At 40.2% G+C, this 26,297-nt stretch overlaps 1 long non-coding RNA gene across 1 annotated transcript; it reads left to right on the top strand.

Annotated features, from left to right (window-relative positions):
- The first annotated feature begins 1,793 nt into the window (after positions 1-1,793).
- LOC105468367 (uncharacterized) lies at positions 1,794-24,929 on the top strand. The gene is made up of 3 exons (XR_979456.2): positions 1,794-1,937; positions 10,146-10,262; positions 20,271-24,929. It is a non-coding gene; the product is annotated as an uncharacterized lncRNA (long non-coding RNA).
- The last annotated feature ends 1,368 nt before the right edge of the window (positions 24,930-26,297 follow it).

Genomic DNA, 26,297 nt, shown 5'->3' with positions numbered 1-26,297 from the left:
TTCCATCTGTGTGTTTGGCTCTAACACCGTGTTTCTACTGTGTGTGTGTGTCTGGCTCTAGCATTGTGCTTCTACTGTGTGTTTGTATGTGTGGCTCTAGCACTGTATTTCTACTGTGTGTGGGTGTGCGTGCGCACCCACATGCATGCCTCACTGAATGCCAATGGTCCCCTGAACATCCTTTTCTGTAGAGCCAGGTCTCAGAATGTGTAACAGTGCATGTTCAATTCCCCTTACCCCAACAGAAATAGACATTAAGAGTCCACAGAAGAAAAAAAAATAAGGATCTTAAAGTATACAAAAATATATTTTAGCGACTCATAAAGGAAATAAAAACAAAAACTACACTGTTGTATATTTTTTCACATATTATCAATATCCAACCATGACCTGTCCCCCTCTGAGGAACCCGTATTACCTACCATTTCCTGACCCATCTTGGTTCTGGCTTCTATCAAGTGTTCTCAAGTCATCACACTATTTTCTTGCTAGAATTTGTCCTACACATGCAGATAGCCAAATGCCATCTCACAAGGAATGTAAAAACCACATGTTCTGGTGGCAATTGCTTTGTTTTCTTTACTGTTAAAATGGTTATAATCCCACTTAAAACACAGTGCAGTCCCTTATGTGAAACGGCCTCTTATGCAATCAAATCTCCATAGACCTTTGTTCAGTTTTTCTAATCTTGGAAATAAGGCCAAACTTTTGCCTTAGTATCAGTAACAAGAAACACAAAGCACAAGAGCGAACACACAAACACTCAACATCTTCACCTAAAAATAACCAGTATAACTGTCACAACTGTGTCTTCTTTCCTTTTGAACTTTTGTCTACATATAATTTGTTGAGATTATATTTTGCATTATTACCACTATTTTTTGTAATTTTTGATACTTTAAGAAGCTTCATTCTTTCTTTTTCTTAATAATCATGGCCGTTTCAGATCCTCCCATTTCACAGAACTGAAAAAATATGAAAATGTGAGGGAGTCCCTGAAAATCTGGGGGTTGTCTTTCCATGTCTTTAAATGCGTAGGTGAAAACGGAGCTGTATTGCTTTAAGATCAAAATTTCATCAGAGGAAATGTCCCCTCTTTAGGGGTACATTCAGGGAAGCCCAGCACTTGTCAGCACGCACGGCGGCCACGCAGTTTAACCATCACTCAGTCCAAACCGACACAGCACGAGTACCCTCCTCCAGCCTCGTAGGTGGGGAGCACCTTAGTGGGGCGAAGGAATCCGTGGGAGCACCCTTCTCCTCCTGTTCGCCCCGGCCTTTGGCCCCACAGAAAAGCTTCCAGGCTAACCTACGAGGAAGGCTAGAGGGACTCTGCTAGGAGGCTCTTCCTACACTTGCTAGAACTAAAAACTCAGGCAGAGGTAAAAACCCAGTGCTCCAAAACCAAGACCCCGACCCGCCCACGCGGCCCCCGACTCGGCCCTCTGGAACTCCCAGATATCAGCCGAACGCCCGAGCCCGTGGTGAGGCAGCCACCATTGCTCAAGGTCGAGCGCCCGGCTCTGGCTGCTCACACGATGGAGGGTGGGGAAGGTGCTCTGCACCAGAAAGGTCGCCTGCGGCACAGACCCCGGCCCTACTTCCCCCAGCGTCAGGGAAAGGAAAGGCAAAGAAAGGAAAGACGAAGGAAGGAGACCTACCTGGCTGAGGCCGCGCGCCAGCGGGAAAGGTCCGACTACCTGTGATCTGCGCTGTGGGGACGGTGGGGGCGGCTGGACCCCAATGCGCCCCCTGCGGCAGCGCGACTTCGGCGTTGCAACAGGGTAGGATGCCATTCCTCCCTCCATCTTGTGTGTCTCCTCTTCCTCGGAGCGGGTGGGAGCTGAAGGTCAGAGGAAGAGGAGGTGTTGGGAATCCGGGTTGTGTGGTGTCGGCTCCGCCCAGGGGAGGAGTGGGACGTCTTACGCCAGTACCAGGTACTTGATAGGTCGGGAGAGGTGGGCTTGGGAAAGTCAGATGGGAAATCTTTCATCTTGGCCAATTGCTCGGTAGAATCTATTTCTTTCCCTTAGAGTAAGGTCCTTGTTGCTAGAGGGCAAACGATGTTTGAGACAGAACAATAAAATGGAATATCTCTAGTTCAATATTCGCAAAACATTTAGATGTAAAAGAAATTTAAATATGTATATTTTCAAACGGTCAGTTTGTATCATTATTTTGCCTGAGGTTATTAAAAGCCTCAATTGCTCCCTCCCCAGGTGAGAGGGAATGAGTAAGAGAAAAGGTCTGGGAGTATCTGGACAGCAGGTGGTCTTGGGGTGGGGGCGTGGGGCTGAGAGTATGAGGGTCAGCTGGTGGGGAGTGAAATGTCTGGTTCCCAAGACCAGACACTGCCGGTGCCCTATCACCCCCTGATTTTTGTCTGGAACTGTTAGGGGCCCAGTGCTGCTTCTGCGGCCTTCCAGGGGATGCTGCTGGTTGGCGCACACACTGCCTAGGTGGGTGATGAAATGCTACCTCTGAAAGAGTGACAGCGACTCGAAGCTTTCCCGTGTCTGACCAGTGCCCTGATACCTTCCTCCTTTTGAATAAAAAGGAACACTTTTCTCTTGCAAAATAATAGTCGCAGAATGAAGACACCTGTAGTGTATAAAGAAAAACGAGGATAACCCGTGATGACACCACTCAGAGAAGAGGACTGTTTGTGGGGCGTACATCCTTCTAGCACCTGATTTCTTAAGTGGGAGGGAGGGATGCAAATAAAGATCCTTTTAAAATAATAGTCTGGTGAGCTCCCAAGACCCATGGGAAGCAAGCATGCAGGCTATTCAGTTGCCAACCTATTGATTGTGAAGATATTTTTGTGGACCCATTTAATTTCTATTCATGATATAGTCTTTGATGGATTTTTACTATTTTTTTTTTTTTGTTTCACAAACTCAATGGTTTAGGACCTGATGGACTTCAAAAAAAAAAAAAAATTTCTGAAGAAAACTGTTAAGGAATTATTTTCCCTGCAAATAAACAAGTGTTTCAAGTGAGAACTGAAGTCACCGCTGCCCAGGTCCACTCACCACTATACCCACCTTAAAAGAAACACTTTAAAAAGAAATCCAAGGCCTCTGCACCAACCTGAGGAGAGTGCAACTGGACTTTTACCGCCTCCAACTCCTCAGAATTTTCTGCCTCCATTTCGTTCCTCACCAACTGACCTTCACTCTCTCAGTCCCCCATCCCCACCCCACCCCAAGACCACCTGCTGGCCAGATACTCCCAAACCTTTTCTCTTACTCATTCCCTTGCTGTTTGGGCAGATGTGGGTGGGAATTACCAGAAGGTAGGGGGAGGAGAATAAATGGGCACAGGTGATACTTTGTTCTGGTCAGACAGTGCCTTCACCTGTTTAGGAGACAGTTGAGGGAGGGGTTAAGACTCTGTCACAATTCCACGTTGTAGAAAATGGAAAGTGAAAAGAGCTTCCCTCTCTTTCCCAGGTGGAATTAGCTGAAAAAGAACTGGGCTATGAATCTCAGCTGTACCTCTCTGGATGCCTCCCTGTTTTTCTCCTCCTTTATTTAATGTAGGAATGGCCATTGCCGGACACAGAATCAAGTCATAGCCTTTTTTCTGCCTACATTATCTGAACCGACACAGATTCAGTAAGCATTCATTGTGCCAGGAAACCAAGGTCCACAGAGGCTAAAGCTTTGCCAAGGTGAACCGGCGTGTCACAGGATGAATCTAAACATGCTAGGCTGCAAATCCTTTGCTCTCTTCATGCAAATGGGCAAGCAGCTCCATAAAGGATGCTCAATATCATTCATTTAGGCAAATACAAAGCAAAATCACGAGGAGATAGATACACTTCACACTTACTAGAATGGCTGGAATAAAAACAAAATTGAAAATAACAAGTGTTATGAAGATGTAGAGAAATTGAAACTGTCATACATTGCTGGTGGGAAAGTAAAATGATGTAGACATTATGGAAAGGAGTTTGGCACTTCCACAAAAAGTTAAACATGTAATTACCACGTGATCCAGGAATTCTACTCTTAAGTATATACCCAAGATAACTGAAAATAGGTATTTAAACAAAAGTTATGCATGAATATTTGTGGCAGCATAATTCATAAAACCCAAAAGGAGAAACAACTCAAATGCCTATGAACCAGTGAATGTTTAAACAAATGTGCTATATCCATACCATGGATTATTATTTAGCCATAACAGGGAATGAAGCACAGATACATGATACTACATGGATTTAACTTTGAAAATATTATAATACATTAAAGAAACCAGACAAGAATGCATATTGCATGATTCCATTTATATGAAATGGCCAGAACAGGCAAATCTATACAGAGACAAAGTGGATTAGTAGTTGCCAGGGGCTGGGGAAGGCAGAATAAGAAATGACTGCTAATAGAAATGGAGCTTTCAGTTTAGAAAAATTCTCGAAAATTTGTTGTGGTAATGTATACATAATTTTGTGAATATACTAAAAAGCAATGACTTGTATACTTTTAAATGGTGAGTTACATGGTATGTGAATATGTCAATAATAAAAAGTAAACCAACACATAGATTTAATAAAATTTAGGTACAAGATTTGTGGGAAATTTTATATCATGGGTAAATCAAGGTGAGAATGCTACAACTCACTGATATGATCTTTTACATCAAACGTATGAGAAACATATTATGTGAATGCTGATATCATGCAATCAGAGTACAAAGCATCAACTATGAATGTTCCTGCCAAAAAAAATTGTACCTGAATCTAACCACATCCATAGATCTAACTACAAGATATTTTGCTTATAAAGGAATAGGCTTTGCATTGGGATGGATACAGTAAAATGTAAAAAATGAATAATTCTACAGGACAAATTATAAACCAGTCTCTCACCAAAGGAATAGCAAAGGAAAGAGGGAGGGTGGTGTTATAGATTAAAGAAGAAATAGGAGGCTGGGCATGGTGGCTCACGCCTGTAATCCCAGCACTTTGGGAGGCCAAGGTGCGCAGAGCACCTGAGGTCAGGCATTCGAGATCAGCCTGGCCAACATGGCAAATCCCCATCTCTACTAAAAATACCAAAAATTAGCCAGACGTGGTAGTGAGTGTCTGTAATCCCAGCTACTCAGGAGGCTGAGGCAGGAGAATCACTTGAACCCAGGAGGTGGAGGTTGCAGTGAGCCGAGATGCTGAGATTATGCCATTGCACTCCAGCGTGGGCAACAAGAGAAAAACTCTGTCTCAAAAAACAGAAACAAAAACAAAAACAAAAAACAGGTAAAAGGAAAGAAAGAAAGAAAGAGAGAGGAAAGGAAAGGAAGAAATATTTGAATCAGTGTTATGTAGAAGGAGGCAGAACAAGATAACAGAATAGAAGGTTCTACCTATTGTCCCCACCCCTTGCAAGGAGACCAATTTAACAACTATCTATACAAGGAAAACACTGTGATAAGAACCAAAAATTAGGTGAGTACTCACAGGACCTGGTTTTAACTTTATATCACTGAAAGAGGCCCTGAAGAGGCAGAAAAAAACAGTTTTGAATTGTCACGTCACCCCTTCCCCAACCCCTGGCAGTGAGTGTTTCTGTGTGCTGGCAGAAGGAGAGTGCAGCAATTGTGAGTCATTGAACTCAGTGCTGTCCTGTCAGAAAGGAAAACCAGACCAAACGCAGCTGATGCTCCCTGCCACCCTAACACAGGGAGTATTTAAATTAGCCTTCACCAGAGGGGAATCTCCAATGCAGGCTAAAATGCCTTGGGGCCCTTGAAAGGCAGTTTAGGCCAAAAGTATTGCAACTTTTATTAGTCCTAGTGCTGAACTGGGAGCAGAGACAGTAGTCTAGGGGGACACGTGACCTACTGACACAGCAGCCTGGGCAGCTAAGTGAGTGCTGGCATCATCCCTCTACTAACCCCAGGCTGCACAGCTCATGGCTCCAACAGAGACCCTTTCCTTCCACTTGAGGAGATGGAAGAGTAGGGAGGACACTGTCTTGCAGCTTGGATAACAGCTCAGCAACAGCAGGATAGGGCAGCAGTCAGAGTAATGACTCCCACTTTCCAGGCCCTAGTTCCAGGATGACATTTCCAGACATCCTCTGGGCCAGAAGGGAACCTGCTGCTTTGAAGGTAAGAACCCAGTCCTGGTAGCATTCATCATCTGCTAACTGAAGAGCCATTGGGCCCTGAACAACCAGCAGAGATACCTAGGTACTATGTTGAGGGCCTTGAGTGAGGCTCTGAGACTTGCTAGCTACAGGTACCAGCTTTGCCACTGAAGTGTAGAGCACCAAGTGGGCTCTTGGAGTCCCTGATTCCAGAACTTGGCTTTTGGATGGCATTTTTGGATCTGCCCTGCATCAGAGGGGAACCCACTGCCCTGAAGGGTGACTCCCAGGCCAGGCAACATTCACTACAAGCTGACTCAAGATCACTTGGTCCTTAAGGGGACATTGGTGGTAGTCTCACAGTACTTCATGTAAACCTGTGGTGGCAGTGGCCATGGAGTAAGGCTCCTCTGCTTTTGGAAAGGGGTGGAAAGAGTGGGAAGGAACACAACTTGCAGTTTGAGTTCCAGTGCTGCAGCAGCACAACAGAACACCAGGTAGACTTTTAAGGTTTTTGACTCTAGTCCCTGGCTCCCTGATAGCACTCTGGACCCTCATGGGGACATGGGTAACTCACCACCCTGAAGGAAAAGACATAGGCCTGGCTGGCCTCACCACGTACTGACTGTAAAGCCCCAGGGCCTTGTGTGAACATAGGCAGTAGCCAGGTAGTGGTTACAGTAGGCTTTGGGCAAAACCCAGCATTGTGCTGGCTTCAGGGTTGATCCAGCACAGTCATAGTGGTGTTGGCTGCAGGGGTGCTTGTGTCACTCCACCCTCAGCTTCAGGTGGCTCAGAGCAGAAAGACACTTTGTTTGTTTGTGAGAAAGTAAGGGAAAAGAACAAGAGTCTCTGCCTGGTAATCCAGAGAATTCTGTTAGAACTTGTCCAGAACCATCAAGGTGGTACCTGTATGAGTCTATCAGACCCACAATGTTACTGGGCTTGGGATGCCCTGTAAAGCAGACACAGCTTAGATCACAACACCCAAGTCCTTTTGAATATCTGGAAAGCCTTCTCAAGAAGGACAGGTACAAACAAGACCAGACTGTAAAGACAATAAATACCTAACCCTTCTATGCCCAGACACAGACAGATATCTACGAGTATCAAGACAATCTCGGAAAACCTAACCTCATCCAATGAACTAAACCGGACACCAGGGACCAATCCTGGAAAAACAGAGATATATGGCCTTTCAGACAGAGAATTAAAAAGAGCTGTGTTGAGGAAACTCAAAAAAGATTCAAGATAACAGAGAAGAAATTTAAAGTTCTATCAGATACATTTAACAAAGAGATTAAAACAATTATAAAGAATAAAGCAGAAATTCTGGAGCTGAAAAATGCAATTGACACACTAAAGAATGCATCAGAGGTTTTTTTTACAGCAGAATTGATCAAACAGAAGAAAGTATTAGTGAGCTTGAAGATAGGCTACTTAAAAATAGAGGAGACAAAAGAAAAAATTAAACAAAATAAAGCATGCCCACGGGACCTAGAAAATAGCCTCAAAAATGCAAATCTAAGAGTTATTGGCTTTAAAGAGGAGGTAGAAATTAATAGGGGTAGAAAGTTCTTATAAAGGGATAATAACAGAGAACTTCCCAAGCCTATAGAAAGATATCAACATTCAAGTACAAGAAGGTTATAGAACACCAACCAGATTTAATTCAAAGGTCACCTCAAAGCATTTAATAGTCTGGCTCCTGAAATTCAAGGATAAAGAAAGGATCCTAAAACAGCAAGAGAAAAGAAACAAACAACATATAATGGAGGTCCAATATGTCTAAGACATAATCAGTACAATAAAATAGAAACAACAAAAAAGTGAAAAAGCAAGGGGATGGAGATAAGGTGTAGAGTTTCTATTAGTTTTATTTTTGTTTGTTTCTTTATGCAAACAGTGTTAAGTTGTTATAAGCTTAAAATGGGTTATAAGATAGTATTTGCAAACCTCATAGTAACCTCAAATCAAAAAACATATAATGGATACCCAAAAATAAAAAGCAAGAAACTAAACCAAATCACCAGAGAAAATCACCTTCACTAAAGGAAGACAGAAAGGAAATAAAGAAGATCTCAAAACAACCAGAACACAAATAACAAAATGGAATGACCTGCATTTCCATCAATAAAGGAATGTTAAAATATTTTTAAAAAGTCACGTGTAATACTTCTTTTGATCCTAAGTAGAACAAGTACAAGTTAAGAGCCATATTTAGGTCAATCAGGGAAATTGAACATGGATATTTTGTGTGCCATTAGAGAATAATTCTAATTTTTCTTAGAGGCAAGGATGACATTTTGGTTATTTTTTCCTAAAATCCTTATTGGTTAGAGTGCATATTACTGTAAACTGCATGGATTGAATAGCTTGTTAGGATTCATATATTAAGTCATACAGTAGTTGAAATATACTTTGAGCTATTTCAGTAAAAGTGCAAATAAAACATAATTTGTAAATGTTGATTATTGTTAAACTGGTTGCTGAGTACATGGAATTTTTTATGCATTGTTCTATCACCTTTGTTTGAAAATGATCATGATGAAGAGTAAACAAGAGCAACCAAATCAGAATTTGAGTGTATTAAGAAATATGAGTAAAAATACCAAAAATAAGAGTTGGTTATGGTCACGTTTACAGAACTATAATTGCTTGAATTTCAAGGTAGAATTGGAAAAACATCATTTTTGTTTTAAGTATTGTCAAAATATTCAACAGTTTAATGGAGGTACAAAATATCAATTTTTAATGGACCTTTATATCAGAATGTAACATGAGGAAGGAAATTCTGAAAGAAGTTCCCTCTATTGATGACAAGGTCACCTCTGGAAATGACACAAAGATTAGAATTGTTGAACAAAGGTGACTTTTGTTAATTCCTTCAGCAAACATTTGTTGAACACCTAGTATATACTGATCATGTTCTTAATGCTACAAGTACAGCCACGAAATAAACACAAAAAAGTTCCTAATCACATAGAGTTCACATTCTAGTAGAGGAGGCTGATAAAACAGGATCAATAAGATATGTATGTATCATAATAGTCATATGTGCTGCACAGCAAACTGAGCAGGGAAGGGGAACACTGTGGGGTGGGGGTGGGATTTTCACCTCTGGGTAGATTGTGTAGCTAAGGTCTCGCTAAGAAGGAGACATGGGAGAAAAGATCTGAGGGAGGAGATGAGAGCGCTCAGTGGATATCTGGGGACGGGGGTTGCAATGAGAGAGAGTATCCTGAGCTTCCCATGGATTTTTCCCTGTCAATGTATTCATCACCGACAAACAGTAATGTTTCCCCAATTTTGATGCAAGGGGTGCTGCATTGCTGCATTGTTGTTTGGTAGTGTGACTTGGTCAGCATTAAGGCCACAGTTACCTTCAAGGTTCACACTATTAGTACATGGTTTCAGACTTTTGATGCTTAGAACAAATTCAGGGTGTAGCTATGCATAGTAACTGTGTATGCTTCTATAAAATAGATCTTTTGGTAATATGTATAAACAGGTCCTTGCAATAACCTCTCAAGTGGTTCAGGCCAGTTTTGCAAGGCATTTGTAGCTACTTGAGTAGCAGTGCTGTATGAATTTCAAACTGTTACTTCACACCCAATGTCAGGATACTCAACCATCACTGGAATCAAAAAGCTACAAGTGGGAGAACATTTCTGTATCCCAAGATGTAAAGCTAACAAGCTATTTATTAATATTTCATTAAATTCAGAGACAATAGCTTAAGTAAGCAGAAAATGTGGGTCCGTATTTTTGACCACAAGCCTGAATTCCAGCACATTACTGTGTGAAGTCACTAATTGGCCATAGTTGATTACATCACAATTTGTTTTTCCCTATAAAGTTCAGACCATCTTCAGGCTTAGGCTTATTTCTCCTAAGAGTGTATAATGGCTTGAAGGGTTTTTAAAATTGTTGTTCTTGCTGTATTTTTAAACAGTTAAACAGACTGGGTTTTCTTTTTTTAAGCTGAATTCTTAGGAAAATTGGGTTGTATCTATGGCTAAGGAATTCAACAACACTTTCTTTTCTTCTCAGGTTACAGTATTGTAAGAAAATAGAAGAGTGTGATTTACAGTTGGTGTGGCCCTGTGGGTGTGGACCCAGACTTCAAACACAGATTAAGATCATACACTGATTTACCACATCAGATAGGTATGTGACATCAAATTGTACTTTGATTGTGTTTTACCCCATTCTGTACAATAGGCTTATTTTTAAATGTAAGTATCTCACTGAACTTCCTCTCTTAATATCTGGTTAGGCACTGTGTCCATGTATAGCCCATGGCTAGAGTTAATTATGATGATCATGAGCATTTCCCTTGTGTGATTGAAAATAACCTATTTGGTAAATTCCAATATTGCTGAACTCAGTTTAGACTCAAAGCCCCAGAAAAGGTCACTATTTAACTAGAACAGAACGCCTTGGTATTTAGAAGCATGACTTTCTATAATGTTTTCACCTAGTTTTTACTGGTATCATGGAGATTTGGTAGAAACTGTGTTCATTAGGCTTTGACCTGCATCATAGCTACATTCTCAGTGCTCAACATTGAGCAAAGATAGGCAGGGTTATTTCAGTAACCTGGCACCTTGCAAGGCTATCAGAATAGCCTGATATTTCTATAAACCTTAGAGCTGGGAAAGAATTTGAGGTGACCCTGTTTGTCTCCTTGGATTACTGAGAAAAGGACCCTCTAGCATCTTACAATGGAATCTCTGAAGGCGCTGTGAGCCTTCCCATGTGAAGTGTACTCTGCTATGTGGCCTTGTAGTTAAGCAGTTGACTTTACTGAAACCGCTGTTGGAAAGGATTTGGCATGGACTAATTTGTGGTGCCTTTTAAGGAAGAAAACTACCACTATCAAATACCAGCTGCATAACATTCTTTCCTCCATAACATAGGGCAGGCTCACAGTGACATTCATAGGTGAATATTATTTATGATGTATTGTTCTTTTGTGATTTTAGTAATACACACCGTAGTTGATTTAAAATGTTATAAAAAATTTGATCAGGGAGTCATAAGGGACTACTTCCCAGTCTTTCTATTGGCTTCTAATCTCTTATGGATCACATAGCACACACAGTCTCCCAGTGACCTGAACTGGCTAGTTCAGGGTTCAACAGACAGCTTCCTGTGCTGTGTCCTTGTGATTATGTTCTGTTAACCAAAAGTATTGGGGCAGAGAAAGATAATGGGACTAGGTAAAAGAGGATAGTCAGCATCACAAACTCATTATGACTCATTAACTTGTCATCTCTGATTTTGACCAGATCATTTTACTGCTCCAGATTTGAATTTCCTCAACTAAAATAAGGGTCAAATAAATAAATGGTTCTTAAAATATTATGATTAAGGACCTTTTTGGGAAGCTGGTGAATGGTGTAGAAATTTTATTTTATTTATTATTTATTTTTTTTTGAGACAAAGTCTTGCTCTGTCACCTGGCTGGAGTGCAATGGCGTGATCTCAGCTCACTGCAACCTCTACCTCCTGGTTTCAAGTGATTCTCCTGCCTCAGCCTCCCAAGTAGCTGGGATTACAGGCACAAACCACCGTGCCTGGCTAATTTTTGTATTTTTAGCAGAGACGGGTTTTCACCATGTTGACCAGTCTCTTCTCAAACTCCTGACCTCAGGTGATCCACCCACCTCGGCCTCCCAAAGCACTGGGATTGCAGGCGTGAGCCACCACTCCCAGCCTGGACATTTTATTTTTAAAAATACATGCACATACAAAAAAAAAAAATTCAGAAACATCAAGGAAACCTATGGCACTCTCTCTAGAGAGCACCCAGACTTGAAGGGCTCAGTGTCTCTTCCAGTTTCACACATTTTTGATTCCTGTGTCTTTCATCATTCAAATTATATCAGATCTGCCAAATTAATCTCCAATGTTTTTCCTTTAAATTTGAACTAAAACAATGACCAGTCATAGTCAGCAGTCAACAAGATCTTGCTACTCTGCCCTCATCACTTACTATTTTTCTCCTTAGTTGCTTTGTCCTAGTCACACAAGTTTTCCTTTTTTTAAGCTGTGGTAGTACAGGTATAATTCACAGATGATAGTCTGCCCTTAAAGTGTATGATTTGATAAATATTGCCATATGTGACAGTTGTGAAAGTATCAGCACAATGAAGAGAGCAGACATATTCATCACAATCTAAAGTTACAAATCCCTTTGTATGAACAATAATGAGACCTACTTTGTTGCTCCGAAGAGAATTTTTTAGTTATTTATGTTGTGCTTAACTAGGAGTAATTTAGTATTCAGACAATTACATATGTGTTTTAAAAGCATGCACTTGGAGTATTTGAATGTTCCTGAGAATTTCCTTTACTATGTATTTGTACTTCCCACTCCAAATCCAATGTTACTTAAATAAAATATTTTACTAGAAATCCAGAATTAAAGAGTCTTATTACGTATTATTTTCTTGCAGCTTTTGGTTTTAGAGTAATTTTGAGTTGCAATTGTTTTTAAAATGGGGTCTTTGGCACACCTCTACGCATAATAAATCATGAAAGAAAATTTAAAAATTATATAACCATAAAAGTTGAAAATATTTCAAATCCTTTTAAAAATAATGGGAATGTGGTCAAATATATTAATGTGTACTTGGTTATGGGCCCTGATAAGCCCAGCATTGAAAACAGTAAGTTAGCTAAGGAAAGAACATGTGGTAGATAATGATTTATGTATGGTGTAAGTCAGTTGCTCTTAATGCAATTGATAAAAGTTTTTAACATGAAAAATGGTAAATTACATGCTCTGTATTTTTTTATTATTATTATACTTTAAGTTCTAGGGTACATGTGCATAACGTGCAGGTTTGTTACATATGTATACTTGTGCCATGTTGGTGTGCTGCACCCATCAACTCGTCAGCACCCATCAACTCGTCATTTACATCAGGCATAACTCCCAATGCAATCCCTCCCGACTCCGCCGTCCCCATGATAGGCCCTGGTGCGTGATGTTCCCATTCCCGAGTCCAAGTGATCTCATTGTTCAGTTCCCGCCTATGAGTGAGAACATGCAGTGTTTGGTTTTCTGTTTTTGTGATAGTTTGCTGAGAATGATGGTTTCCAGCTGCATCCATGTCCCTACAAAGGACATAAACTCATTCTTTTTTATGGCTGCATAGTATTCCATGGTGTATATGTGCCACATTTTCTTAATCCAGTCTGTCACTGATGGACATTTGGGTTGATTCCAAGTCTGTGCTATTGTGAATAGTGCCGCAATAAACATACATGTGCATGTGTCTTTATAGCAGCATGACTTATAATCCTTTGGGTATATACCCAGTAATGGGATGGCTGAGTCATATGGTACTTCTAGTTCTAGATCCTTGAGGAATCGCCATACTGTTTTCATAATGGTTGAACTAGTTTACAATCCCACCAACAGTGTAAAAGTGTTCCTATTTCTCCACATCCTCTCCAGCACCTGTTGTTTCCTGACTTTTTAATGATCGCCAGTCTAACTGGTGTGAGATGGTATCTCATTGTGGTTTTGATTTGCATTTCTCTGATGGCCAGTGATGATGAGCATTTTTTCATCTGTCTGTTGGCTGTATGAATGTCTTCTTTTGAGAAATGTCTGTTCATATGCTTTGCCCACTTTTTGATGGGGTTGTTTGTTTTTTTCTTGTAAATTTGTTTGAATTCTTTGTAGGTTCTGGATATTAGCCCTTTGTCAGATGAGTAGATTGCAAAAATTTTCTCCCATTCTCTAGGTTGCCTGTTCACTCTGATGGTAGTTTCCTTTGCTGTGCAGAAGCTCTTTAGTTTAATTAGATCCCATTTGTCAATTTTGGCTTTTGTTGCCATTGCTTTTGGTGTTTTAGACATTAAGTCCTTGCCCATGCCTATGTCCTGAATGGTATTACCTAGGTTTTCTTCTAAGGTTTTTATGGTATTAGGTATAGCACTTAAGTCTCTAATCCATCTTGAATTAATTTTTGTATAAGGAGTAAGGAAAGGATCCAGTTTCAGCTTTCTACTTATGGCTAGCCAATTTTCCCAGCACCATTTATTAAATAGGGAATCCTTTCCCCATTTCTTGTTTTTGTCGGGTTTGTCAAAGATCAGATGGCTGTAGATGTGTGGTATTATTTCTGAGGACTCTGTTCTGTTCCATTGGTCTATATCTCTGTTTTGGTACCAGTACCATGCTGTTTTGGTTACTGTAGCCTTGTAATATAGTTTGAAGTCAGGTATTGTGATGCCTTCAGCTTTGTTCTTTTGACTTAGGATTGTCTTGGCAATGCGGGCTCTTTTTATGTTCCATATGAACTTTAAAGCAGTTTTTTCCAATTCTGTGAAGAAATTCATTGGTAGCTTGATGGGGATGGCATTGAATCTATAAATTACCTTGGGCAATATGGCCATTTTCACGATATTGATTCTTCCTATCCATGAGCATGGTATGTTCTTCCATTGGTTTGTGTCCTCTTTTATTTCACTGAGCAGTGGTTTGTAGTTCTCCTTGAAGAGGTCCTTTACATCCCTTGTAAGTTGGATTCCTAGGTATTTTATTCTCTTTGAAGCTATTGTGAATGGAAGTTCATTCATGATTTGGCTCTCTGTTTGTCTGTTACTGGTGTATAAGAATGCTTGTGATTTTTGCACATTTATTTTGTATTCTGAGACTTTGCTGAAGTTTCTTATCAGCTTAAGGAGATTTTGGGCTGAGACAATGGGGTTTTCTAAATATACAATCATGTCATCTGCAAAGAGGGACAATTTGACTTCTTCTTTTCCTAACAGAATACCCTTGATTTCTTTCTCTTGCCTGATTGCCCTAGCCAGAACTTCCAACACTATGTTGAATAAGAGTGGTGAGAGAGGGCATCCCTGTCTTGTGCCGGTTTTCAAAGGGAATGCTTCCAGTTTTTGCCCATTCAGTATGATATTGGCTGTGGGTTTGTCATAAATAGCTCTTATTATTTTGAGGTACGTTCCATCAATACCGAATTTATTGAGCGTTTTTAGCATGAAGGTCTGTTGAATTTTGTCAAAGGCCTTTTCTGCATCTATTTAGATAATCATGTGGTTTTTGTCTTTGGTTCTGTTTATATGCTGGATTACATTTATTGATTTGTGAATGTTGAACCAGCCTTGCATCCCAGGGATGAAGCCCACTTGATCATGGTGGATAAGCTTTTTGATATGCTGCTGGATCCGGTTTGCCAGTATTTTATTGAGAATTTTTGCATCAATGTTCATCAAGAATATTGGTCTAAAATTCTCTTTTTTGTTGTGTCTCTGCCAGACTTTGGTATCAGGATGATGTTGGCCTCATAAAATGAGTTAGGGAAGGATTCCTTCTTTTTCTATTGATTGGAACAGTTTCAGAAGGGATGGTACCAGATCTTCCTTGTACCTCTGGTAGAATTCAGCTGTGAATCCATCTGGTCCTGGACTTTTTTTAGTTGGTAGGCTATTAATTATTGCCTCAATTTCAGAGCCTGCTATTGGTCTATTCAGGAATTCAGCTTCTTCCTGGTTTAGTCTTGGGAGAGGGTAAGGGTCCAGGAAATTATCCATTTCTTCTAGATTTTCTAGTTTATTTGTGTAGAGGTGTTTATAGTATTCTCTGATGGTAGCTTGTATTTCTGTGGGGTCGGTGGTGATATCCCCTTTATCATTTTTTATTGCATGTATTTGATTCTTCTCTCTTTTCTTCTTTATTAGTCTTGCTAGCGGTCTATCAATTTTGTTGATCTTTTCAAAAAACCAACTCTTGGATTCATTGATTTTTTGGAGGGTGTTTTTTGTCTCTATCTCCTTCAGTTCTGCTCTGATCTTAGTTATTTCTTGCCTTCTGCTAGCTTTTGAATGTGTTTGCTCTTGCTTCTCTAGTTCTTTTAATTGTGATGTTAGAGTGTCAATTTTAGATCTTTCCTGCTTTCTCTTGTGGGCATTTAGTGCTATAAATTTCCCTCTACACACTGCTTTAAATGTGTCCCAGAGATTCTGGTATGTTGTATCTTTGTTCTCATTGGTTTCAAAGAACATCTTTATTTCTGCCTTCATTTCGTTATGTACCCAGTAGTCATTCAGGAGCAGGTTATTCAGTTTCCATGTAGTTGAGCGGTTTTGATTGAGTTTCTTAGTCCTGAATTCTAGTTTGATTGCACTGTGGTCTGAGAGACAGTTTGTTATAATTTCTGTTCTTGTACATTTCCTGAGGAGTGCTTTACTTCCAATTATGTGGTCAATTTTGGAATAAGTGTGATGTGGTGCTGAGTAGAATTTATATTCTGTTGATTTGGGGTGGAGAGTTCTGTAGATGTCTATTAGGTCTGCTTGCTGCAGAGATGAGTTCAATTCCTGGATATCCTTGTTAGCTTTTTGTCTCGTTGATCTGTCTAATGTTGACAGTGGGATGTTGAAGTCTCTCATTATTATTGTATTGGAGTCTAAGTCTCTTTGTAAATCTCTAAGGACTTGCTTTATGAATCTGGGTGCTCCTCTATTGGGTGCATATATATTTAGGATAGTTAGCTCTTCCTGTTGAATTGATCCCTTTACCATTATATAATGGCCTTCTTTGTCTCTTTTGATCTTTGATGGTTTAAAGTCTGTTTTATCAGAGACTAGTATTGCAACCCCTGCTTTTTTTTGTTCTCCATTTGCTTGGTAGATCTTCCTCCATCCCTTTATTTGGAGCCTATGTATGTCTCTGCATGTGAGATGGGTCTTCTGAATACAGCAAACTGATGGGTCTTGACTCTTTATCCAGTTTGCCAGTCTGTGTCTTTTAATTGGAGCATTTAGTCCATTTACACTTAAGGTTAATATTGTTATGTGTGAACTTGATCCTGCCATTATGATATTAACTGGGTTATTTTGCTCGTTAGTTGATGCAGTTTCTTCCTAGCCTCGATGGTCTTTACATTTTGGCATGTTTTTGCAATGGCTGGGACCGGTTGTTCCTTTCCATGTTTAGTGCTTCCTTCAGGATCTCTTGTAAGGCAGGCCTGGTGGTGAGAAAATCTCTAAGCATTTGCTTATCTGTAAAGGATTTTATTTCTCCTTCACTTATGAAACTCAGTTTGGCTGGATATGAAATTCTGGGTTTAAAATTCTTTTCTTTAAGAATGTTGAATATTGGCCCCCACTCTCTCTGGTTTGTAGAGTTTCTGCTGAGAGATCTGCTGTTAGTCTGATGGGCTTCCCTTTGTGGGTAACCCGATCTTTCTCTCTGGCTGCCCTTAAGATTTTTTCCTTCATTTCAACTTTGGTGAATCTGGCAATTATGTGTCTTGGAGTTGCTCTTCTTGAGGAGTATCTTTGTGGCATTCTCTGTATTTCCTGAATTTGAATGATGGCCTGCCCTACTAGGTTGGGGAAGTTCTGTTGGATGATATCCTGAAGAATGTTTTCCAACTTGGTTCCATTTTCCCTCTCACTTTCAGGTACCCCAATCAGATGTAATTTGGTCTTTTTACATAATCCCATACTTCTTGCAGGCTTTGTTCATTTCTTTTTCTTCTTTTTTCTTTAGATTTCTCTTCTCGCTTCATTTCATTCATTTAATCCTCAATTGCTGATACTCTTTCTTCCAGTTGATTGAGTTGGTTACTGAAGCTTGTGCATTTGTCACGTATTTCTCGTGTCATGGTTTTCATCTCTGTCAGTTCATTTATGGCCTTCTCTGCATTAATTATTTTAGTTATCAATTCTTCCACTCTTTTTTCAAGATTTTTAGTTTCTTTGCACTGGGTACGTAATTCCTCCTTTAGTTCTGAGAAATTTGATGGACTGGAGGCTTCTTCTCTCATCTCGTCAATTTCATTCTCTGTCCAGCTTTGATCCATTGCTGGCGATTTGCTGCGTTTCTTTGCAGAGGGAGATGCGCTCTTATTTTTTGAATTTCCAGCTTTTCTGCCCTGCTTTTTCCCCATCTTTGTGGTTTTATCTGCCTCTGGTCTTTGATGATGGTGACGTACTGATGGGGTTTTGATGTGGGTGTCCTTCCTGTTTGATAGTTTTCCTTCTAACAGTCAGGACCCTCAGCTGTAGGTCTGTTGGAGATTGCTTGAGGTCCACTCCAGACCCTGTTTACCTGGGTATCAGCAGCGGAGGCTGCAGAAGATAGAATATTCCTGAACGGCGAGTGTACCTGTCTGATTCTTGCTTTGGAGGCTTCCTCTCAGGGGTGTACTCCACCGTGTGAGGTGTGGGGTGTTGGTCTGCCCCTAGTGGGGGATGTCTCCCAGTTAGGCTACTCAGGGGTCAGGGACCCACTTGAGCAGGCAGTCTGTCCATTCTCAGATCTCAACCTCCATGTTGGGAGATCCACTGCTCTCTTCAAAGCTGTCAGACAGAGTCGTTTGCATCTGCAGAGGTTTCAGCTGCTTTTTTTTTGTTGTTGTTGTTTAGCTGTGCCCTGTCCCCAGAGGTGGAGTCTAGAGAGACAGGCAGGCCTCCTTGAGCTGCTGTGTGAGCTGCTGTGAGCTCCACCCAGTTCGAGCTTCCCAGCCACTTTGTTTGCCTACTTAAGCCTCAGCAATGGTGGGCGCCCCTCCCCCACCCTCACTGCTGCCTTGCCTGTAGATTGCAGACTGCTGTGCTAGCAATGAGGGAGGCTCTGTGGGAGTGGGACCCTCCAGGCCAGGTGTGGGATATAATTTCCTGGTGTGCCCGTTTGCTAAGATCCTTGGTAAAGCACAGTATTGGGGTGGGAGTTACCCGATTTTCCAGGTGTTGTGTGTCTCAGTTCCCCTGGCTAGGAAAAGGGATTCCCTTCTCCCTTGTGCTTCCCAGGTGAGGCGATGCTTTGCCCTGCTTCAGCTCTCGCTGGACGGGCTGCAGCAGCTGACCAGCACCGATTATCCCACACTCCCTAGTGAGATGAACCCAGTACCTCAGTTGAAAATGCAGAAATCACCTGTCTTCTGTGTTGCTCGCGCTGGGAGTTGGAGACTGGAACTGTTCCTATTCGGCCATCTTGCTCCGCCCCATGCTCTGTATTTTTAAAGTATTTTTTTGACAGAGTCTCGGTCTGTAGCCCAGGCTGGAGTGCAGTGGTGAAAACTCAGCTCACTGCAAACTCGGTTCCAGCGATTCTCCTGCCTCAGCCTCCCGAGTAGCTGAGATTACAGGTGTGTGCCACCATGCCCAGCTAATTTTTATAGTTTTAGTAGAGACGGGATTTCACCATATTGGCCAGGCTGGCCTCGAGCTCCTGAGCTCATGATCTACCTGCCTCAGCCTCCCAAAGTGCTATGATTACAGGCATGAGTCACCATGCCCAGCCCAATGAAAGTAATAATCTGCATAGAATTAGAGGCTGGAAGCCACCTTATGCCTGAGGGATCTGATAATTTCTAATTATTGCTTTTGTTCAATCTTAATAGATTTTTTGGGGACTAGGCAAAAGTTGAAAAAGTTAAAAAAAAAAAGCAGTAGAAAATTCCAAAAATGTAAGATTATTGAGTATTTGATATAGTTGTTTTATTTATTTAATTGTGTCACACATCCTTTCCCTTCTCTTTTGCAAGACCTTGTAGATATTGTTTTAACATAGAGTACTTTATATTTCTAGATCTAAAACATAATCACCACATATTGATTTGCTTGTCCTGATAAGGTCAGCATATGGTAATCTAATATTTCTTTTTGGATCACCTTTAATAGATATGAAAGAAAAACACTTGTCTTATTATATTAAAGTGGGAAATGATATGAAATAATATTAGGTTGCTGAAAGTTATCTTTAGAAACAATCAACATAAATAAATCTCCATTGCATTCCTTCAGCTTTCACTTCTTTATTATAGATAGTTCCTTTGTAGAACCGTGGGAATAGTTATCTAGTTCTATCAGCTGTAGTCTTTAAGGTCAGTCTTGTTGATAGCAACAAATAACAAACAGTAATCCCCACCTTCTTTGCTTAGAGTGAGCCCATTAACTTCTTGGAATTTTCTACTTTATAATTTTAAAATGATACTACTACTGCATAGAGGTTTGGTGAAATTTGAGGTTGCCTTTTTCGTGTTAATAATTTACATAAATGACTTTGAGCTAATGACAGCTTTATGAATATTTTAATGTTATATGTATATACACTGTCTTATTTTATGAAAGCATATCTGCAGTTATATTAGGCTCTATCCAAAGTTTTCTTTATTTTTCTTCCAGGCTGTATGAAACCTTAGGATAGTATTTCTCTCCTACTGGTGGAAGAAAGAAGAATTGAAGAACAAGGCAAAAACTCTGACAGGAAACTAAAGTGCTTATATGTTGCTGTCTCATTAATATTGACCTTTATTGGAGATCAGATTACTTTCCAGAAGTTTTATAATATCACATAAGTTACTTGAGGACTTCTGAAGAAATGTCTTAGGTCTTCCTGCTTCTAGAATAGATTATAAGAGCTTGAACAAAAAATGTGTAAATTTACTGTCAGTTTTATTGGTGGGAAAAGTGTCTTTTTAATAGTCCTTTATGTATTTAATGTTCTTAAGTAGCATATCCAAAACTTTATTTCAGGATATTAGAATCCACTTAATTTGGGGCTGGCAATGTGGAGGAAATTGTAATTATTTATCTGCCAAAGATTTCTGCAAGCATGTATTTTGGGAAAAGTAGCCCTAAAAGTAATAGACAGATTTCAGTATTTAATGCTTTTTCTCATCACCAACACTTAGAATGAAAGCATGTCTTCTCTTTTCCTGGTCATTTAAAGAGGCATACAAAGTAGTAAAAACAGGTCATAGAATGATAGACACTCATTATGAGATCTGATCTCAGCCTTGCTGCTAGTTAACTGTGGCCTTAAGTCAGTCACTTACAACCCCTTGCATATCATAGATTATTCATCATTATAAGGGGAGATAAGAGTGCAGGACTTCTAAGAAGGCCTTTTCCAGTTCATATACTTCAGACATGTAATTCTGATTCTATGTGTGGTTACAGATTGTTTAGCTAATTTTAAAATACAAGCAAAAGGATTGCATGTCTATTTGTAGATGTACAAAGGAACCATTTATGGAAGGAGATTGTGGACAGTGTTCTAGTGTAGGCGCCAAACTCTAAAAGTACATAAGAAACTAACTTTGGGAGGGGCACTGGGTGTGTGGATTCAGAGAAATCTTAACATGGATATTAGTGAAGTCAAGCTCACATTGGAGGACTTTCATCTTCTCAGTGAACTGGGAAACAAGGTTATTGACTGACTGTAAAGGTTCTGGGGTAGGTTTGAAATTTACAGAGAGTAGAAAATACTTATATCAGCCATAGTGACACATTTTCTAGGGACTCATGTATAAACAAAGAGAACAAGTAGGTGTGGCTGGAAAGATGACCAAATAGGAACAGCTCTGATCTGCAGCTCCCAGCAAGATCAACACAGAAGGTTTGTGATTTCTGCATTTCCAACTAACATACATGGTTCATCTCATTGGGACTGGTTAGACAGTGGGTGCAGCCCATGGAGAGCAAGTCAAAGAAGGGTGGGGCATTGCCTCACCAAGGAAGCTCAAGGGGTTGGGGAACTCCCTCCCCTAGCCAAAGGAAGCCTTGAGGGACTTTGCCGTGTGGAACAGTGAACTCCAACCCAGATACTACAATTTTCCCATGGTCTTTGCAACCCGCAAACCATAAGATTCCCTTGGGTGCCTAACCACCAGGGCCCTGGATTTCAAGCACAAAACTGGGTGGCTGTTTGGGCAAACACCAAGCTAGCTGCAGGAGTTTTTTCATTTTTTCATTTTTTACCCCAGTGGTGCCTGGAACACCAGCGAGACAGAACTGTTCACTCCTCTGAAAAGGGGGCTGAAGCCAGGGAGTCAAGTGGTCTAGCTCAATAGATCCCACCCCCCACAGAGCCCAGCAAGCTAAGATGTACTGGCTTGAAATTCTCGGTGCCAGCACAGCAGTCTGAAGTTGACCTAAGATGCTTGAGCTTGGTGGGGAGAGGGGCATCCACCATTACTGAGGCTCGAGTAGGGGGTTTTCCCCTCACTGTGTAAACAAAGCCACCAGAAAGTTTGAACTGGGTGGAGCCCACAGCAGCTTGGCAATCCACTTTAGCCAGACTGCCTCTCTAGATTCCTCCTCTCTGGGCAGGGTATCTCTGAAAGAAAGGCAGCAGCCCCACTCAGGGGCTTATAGATAAAACTCCCATGTCCCTGCTACAAAGCACCTGGGGGAAGGGGCAGCTGAGGGCTCAGCTTCAGCAGACTTTTAATTCCCTGCCTGCTGGCTCTGAAGAGAGCAACAGATCTCCCAGCACAGTGCTTGAGCTCTGATAAGGGACAGACTACCTCCTCAAGTGGGTCCCTGACCCCCATGCCTCCTGATTGGGAGACACCTCCCAGCAGGGGTTGACAGACATCCCATACAGGAGAGCTCTGGCTGGCATCTGGCAGGTGCCCCTCTGGGACAAAGCTTCCAGAGGAAGCAACAGGCAGCAATCTTTGCTGTTCTGCAGCTTCCACTGGTGATACCCAGGCAAACAGGGTGTGGAGTGGACCTCCAGCAAACTCCAGTAGACTTACCGCAGAGGGGCCTGACTGTTAGAAAGAAAACTAACAAACAGAAGACAATAACATCAACATCAACTAAAAGGACATACACACAGAAAACCTGTCTGAAGGTCACCAATATCAAAGATCAAAGATAGATAAATCCATGAAGACGAGGAAAAACCAGTGCAAAAAGGCTTAAAATTTCAAAAACCAGAATGCCTCTTCTCATCAAAGGATCACAACTCCTCTCCAGCAAGAGAACAAAACTGGATGGAGAAAGAGTTTTATGAATTGAACAGAAGTAGGCTTCAGAAGGTGGGTAATAACAAACTCCTTCAAGCTAAAGGAGCATGTCCTAACCCAATGCAAGGAAGCTAGGATCCTTGAAAACAGGTTTCAGGAACTGCTAACTAGAATAACCAATTTAGAGAAGAACATAAATGACCTGATGGAGCTGAAAAACACAGCATGAGAACTTTCTGAAGCATACACAAGCATCAATAGCCGAATCAATCAAGCAGAAAGAAGGATATCAGAGATAGAAGATCAAATTAATGAAATAAAGTGAGAAAACAAGATTAGAGAAAAAAGAATGAAAAGAAATGAACAAAGCCTCCAAGAAATATGGGACTATGTGAAAAGACCAAACCTACATTTGATAGGTGTACCTGAAAGTGATGGGGAGAATGGAATCAAGTTGGAAAACACTCTTCAGGATATTATCCAGGAGAACTTCCCCAACTTAGCAAGACAGGCCAACATTCAAATTCAGGAAGTACAGAGAACACCACAAAGATACTCCTCGAGAAGAGCAACCCCAAGACACATAGTCTTCAGATTCGCCAAGGTTGAAATGAAGGAAAAAATGTTAAGGGCAGCCAGAGAGAAAGGTCAGGTTACCCACAAAGGGAATCCCATCAGACTAACAGCAGATCTCTCTGCAGAAACCCTACGAGCCAGAAGAGAGGGTGGGCCAATATTCAGCATTCTTAAAATAATTTTCAACCAAGAATTTCATATTCAGCCAAACTAAGCTTCATAAGCGAAGGAAAAATAATATCTTTTACAGAGAAGCAAATGCTGAGAATTTTTGTCACCACCAGGCCTGTTTTATAAGAGCTCCTGAAGGAAACACTAAACATGGAAAGGAAAAACCAGCAGCAGTCACTGCAAAAACATATCAAATTGTAGAGACCATCGACACTGTGAAGAAACTGCATCAACTAATAGGTCAAAATAACCAGATAGCATCATAATGACAGGATCAAATTCACTCATAACAATATTAACCTTAAATGTCAATGGGCTAAATGCCCCAATTAAAAGACACAGACTGGCAAATTAGATAAAGAGTCAAGACCCATTGGTGTGCTGTATTCAGGAGACCCATCTTATGTGTAAAGACACACATAGGCTCAAAATAAGAGGATGGAGGAATATACACCAAGGAAATGGAAAACAAAACAAAAAAAAGTACAGGTTGCAATCCTAGTCTCTGATAAAACAGACTTTAAACCAACAAAGATCAAAAAAGACAAGGGCATTACATAATGGTGAAGGGATCAATGCAACAAGAAGAGCTAATTATCCCAAAAGTATATGCATCCAGTACAGGAGCACCCAGATTCATAAAGCAAGTTCTTAGAGACCTACAATGAGACGTAGACTCCCACACAATAATAGTGGGAGACTTTAACACCCCACTGTCAACATTAGATCAATGAGACAGAAAATTAACAAGAATATTCAGGACTTGAACTCAGCTCTGCACCAAGTGGACCTAATAGACATTTACAGAACTCTCCACCCCAAATCAACAGAATATACATTCTTCTTAACACCACATAATTGGAAGTAAAACACTCCTCAGCGAATGCAAAGGAACGGAAATCATAACAAACGGTCTCTCAGACTACAGTAAAATCAAATTGAAACTCAGGATTAAGGAACTCACTCAAAACCACACAACTACATGGAAACTGAACAACCTGCTCCTGAATGACTACTGGTACATAATGAATTAAGGCAGAAATAAATAAGTTCTTAGAAACCAACGAGAACAAAGACACAACGTACCAGAATCTCTGAGACACAGCTAAAGCAGTGTTTAGAGGGAAATTTATAGCACTAAATGCCCACAGGAGAAAGTGGGAAAGATCTAAAATCAATACCCTAACATCACGGTTGAAAGAACTAGGGAAGTAAGAGCAATTAAATTGAAAATCTAGCAGAAGACAAGAAATAACTAAGATCAGAGCAGAACTGACTAGGGCCTGTTAGGGGGTGAGGGGCTGGGGGAGGGATAGCATTAAGAGAAATACCTAATGTAGATGATGGGTTGATCGGTGCAGCAAACCATCATGGCACCTGTATACCTTTGTAACAAACCTGCACATTCTGTACATGTATCCCAGAGCTTAATGTATAATAATAATACTAAAAAGAACTTTGAACCTAGAATTTTTAGCCAACTTTTTATTCAAATATGAGGGAATGATAAAAATATTTTCCAAAATATTAGGCCTTAGGGGGTTTGCTACATAAGAATCTACATTGAAAACTCAACAAGGAGTACTCAAATTAGAAGAGAAGCAAATCCAAACAAGGATGCTAAGAATATAGCAAGCTCAAATGATCAAGTTTCTTTCCTAAATGTATTGATGTCTTCACAGTAAAATTAAATATAATTTTAGGAATAAAGGAAATAAAAAGTTAAATTATATTCATCATAACCCATAACTAAGCTTATAGCCTGCATTAACATAATGGAGATGAGAGGAGACTAAATTAACTATAGAGCATGCTGAGCTTCTTTTATTCTGGAGAAATTATAAATATGAATATCTTTAAGATCCAAAAAAGAGCAAATAAACATGAGAATAATTATTAAGGTAAAAAAACTATAGAACATTAAAAGAATTATAACTTTTAAAACAATATAGAGAGGAAAACACTGTCCAATGGAAAGCACCTAATGGAGACAGTAAAAATCAAAGAAAATCTATAGTATAATCTGATTTTAGACATTTCGCAGATGCTCATCCATCAGTGTAAATTTATTAGATTTTGTCCAACTCCAAAAAAATTAAATTACCTCTTCTTTCAGACACTAGTTTACCATATGCAGAATTGTTCAATACCAAGAGCTTAATATTTTATTGAACCCTTTGTGCTCTGCAATAAAACAATTTTAGTGTATAATCAGCTGGTATCCAAATTATAGCACCCATAATTTGTCTGTATTTTGATCCTGCTCCAAGCAGTGTGTTATGGTCTGGTCATATATACACAAAGAGATATATACATATGCCATGTTTTGTGTGTTTGTTTGTGGACTTAACAAAGATTAATAGAATTTTAATACTTAAAGTCAGCTTGCTGAAAAGAAAGAAAAAAAAGCCTTAAGATAATCTTTCAGCTACCCCCGTTTTGGACACCAGAGGGAGACCACGATTCACTTTTACTCAACTGAAAATTAGTGCAATTTTAAAAAAATAGTACACTTATTTTCCGTTCTTCAAACTCTGAACCAATATTTTCTTTCAAAGGAATTGCTGTCCTTTTACTTACTTCAGAGGCTCTGAAAGTCTAGGTATGGTTGAGAGGATTAATCTGTGTCTGAGGATATAATAGAAGCTAACAAAGTTAACATTTTTTCATATGTTGATTAGGCACCAGAGATGCTAAATTACTATAC

This window comes from Macaca nemestrina, chromosome X, assembly GCF_043159975.1.
Source record: "Macaca nemestrina isolate mMacNem1 chromosome X, mMacNem.hap1, whole genome shotgun sequence".
NCBI classification, from domain to species: Eukaryota; Metazoa; Chordata; class Mammalia; order Primates; family Cercopithecidae; genus Macaca; species Macaca nemestrina.
This window is presented reverse-complemented; position numbering and strand designations above follow the sequence as displayed.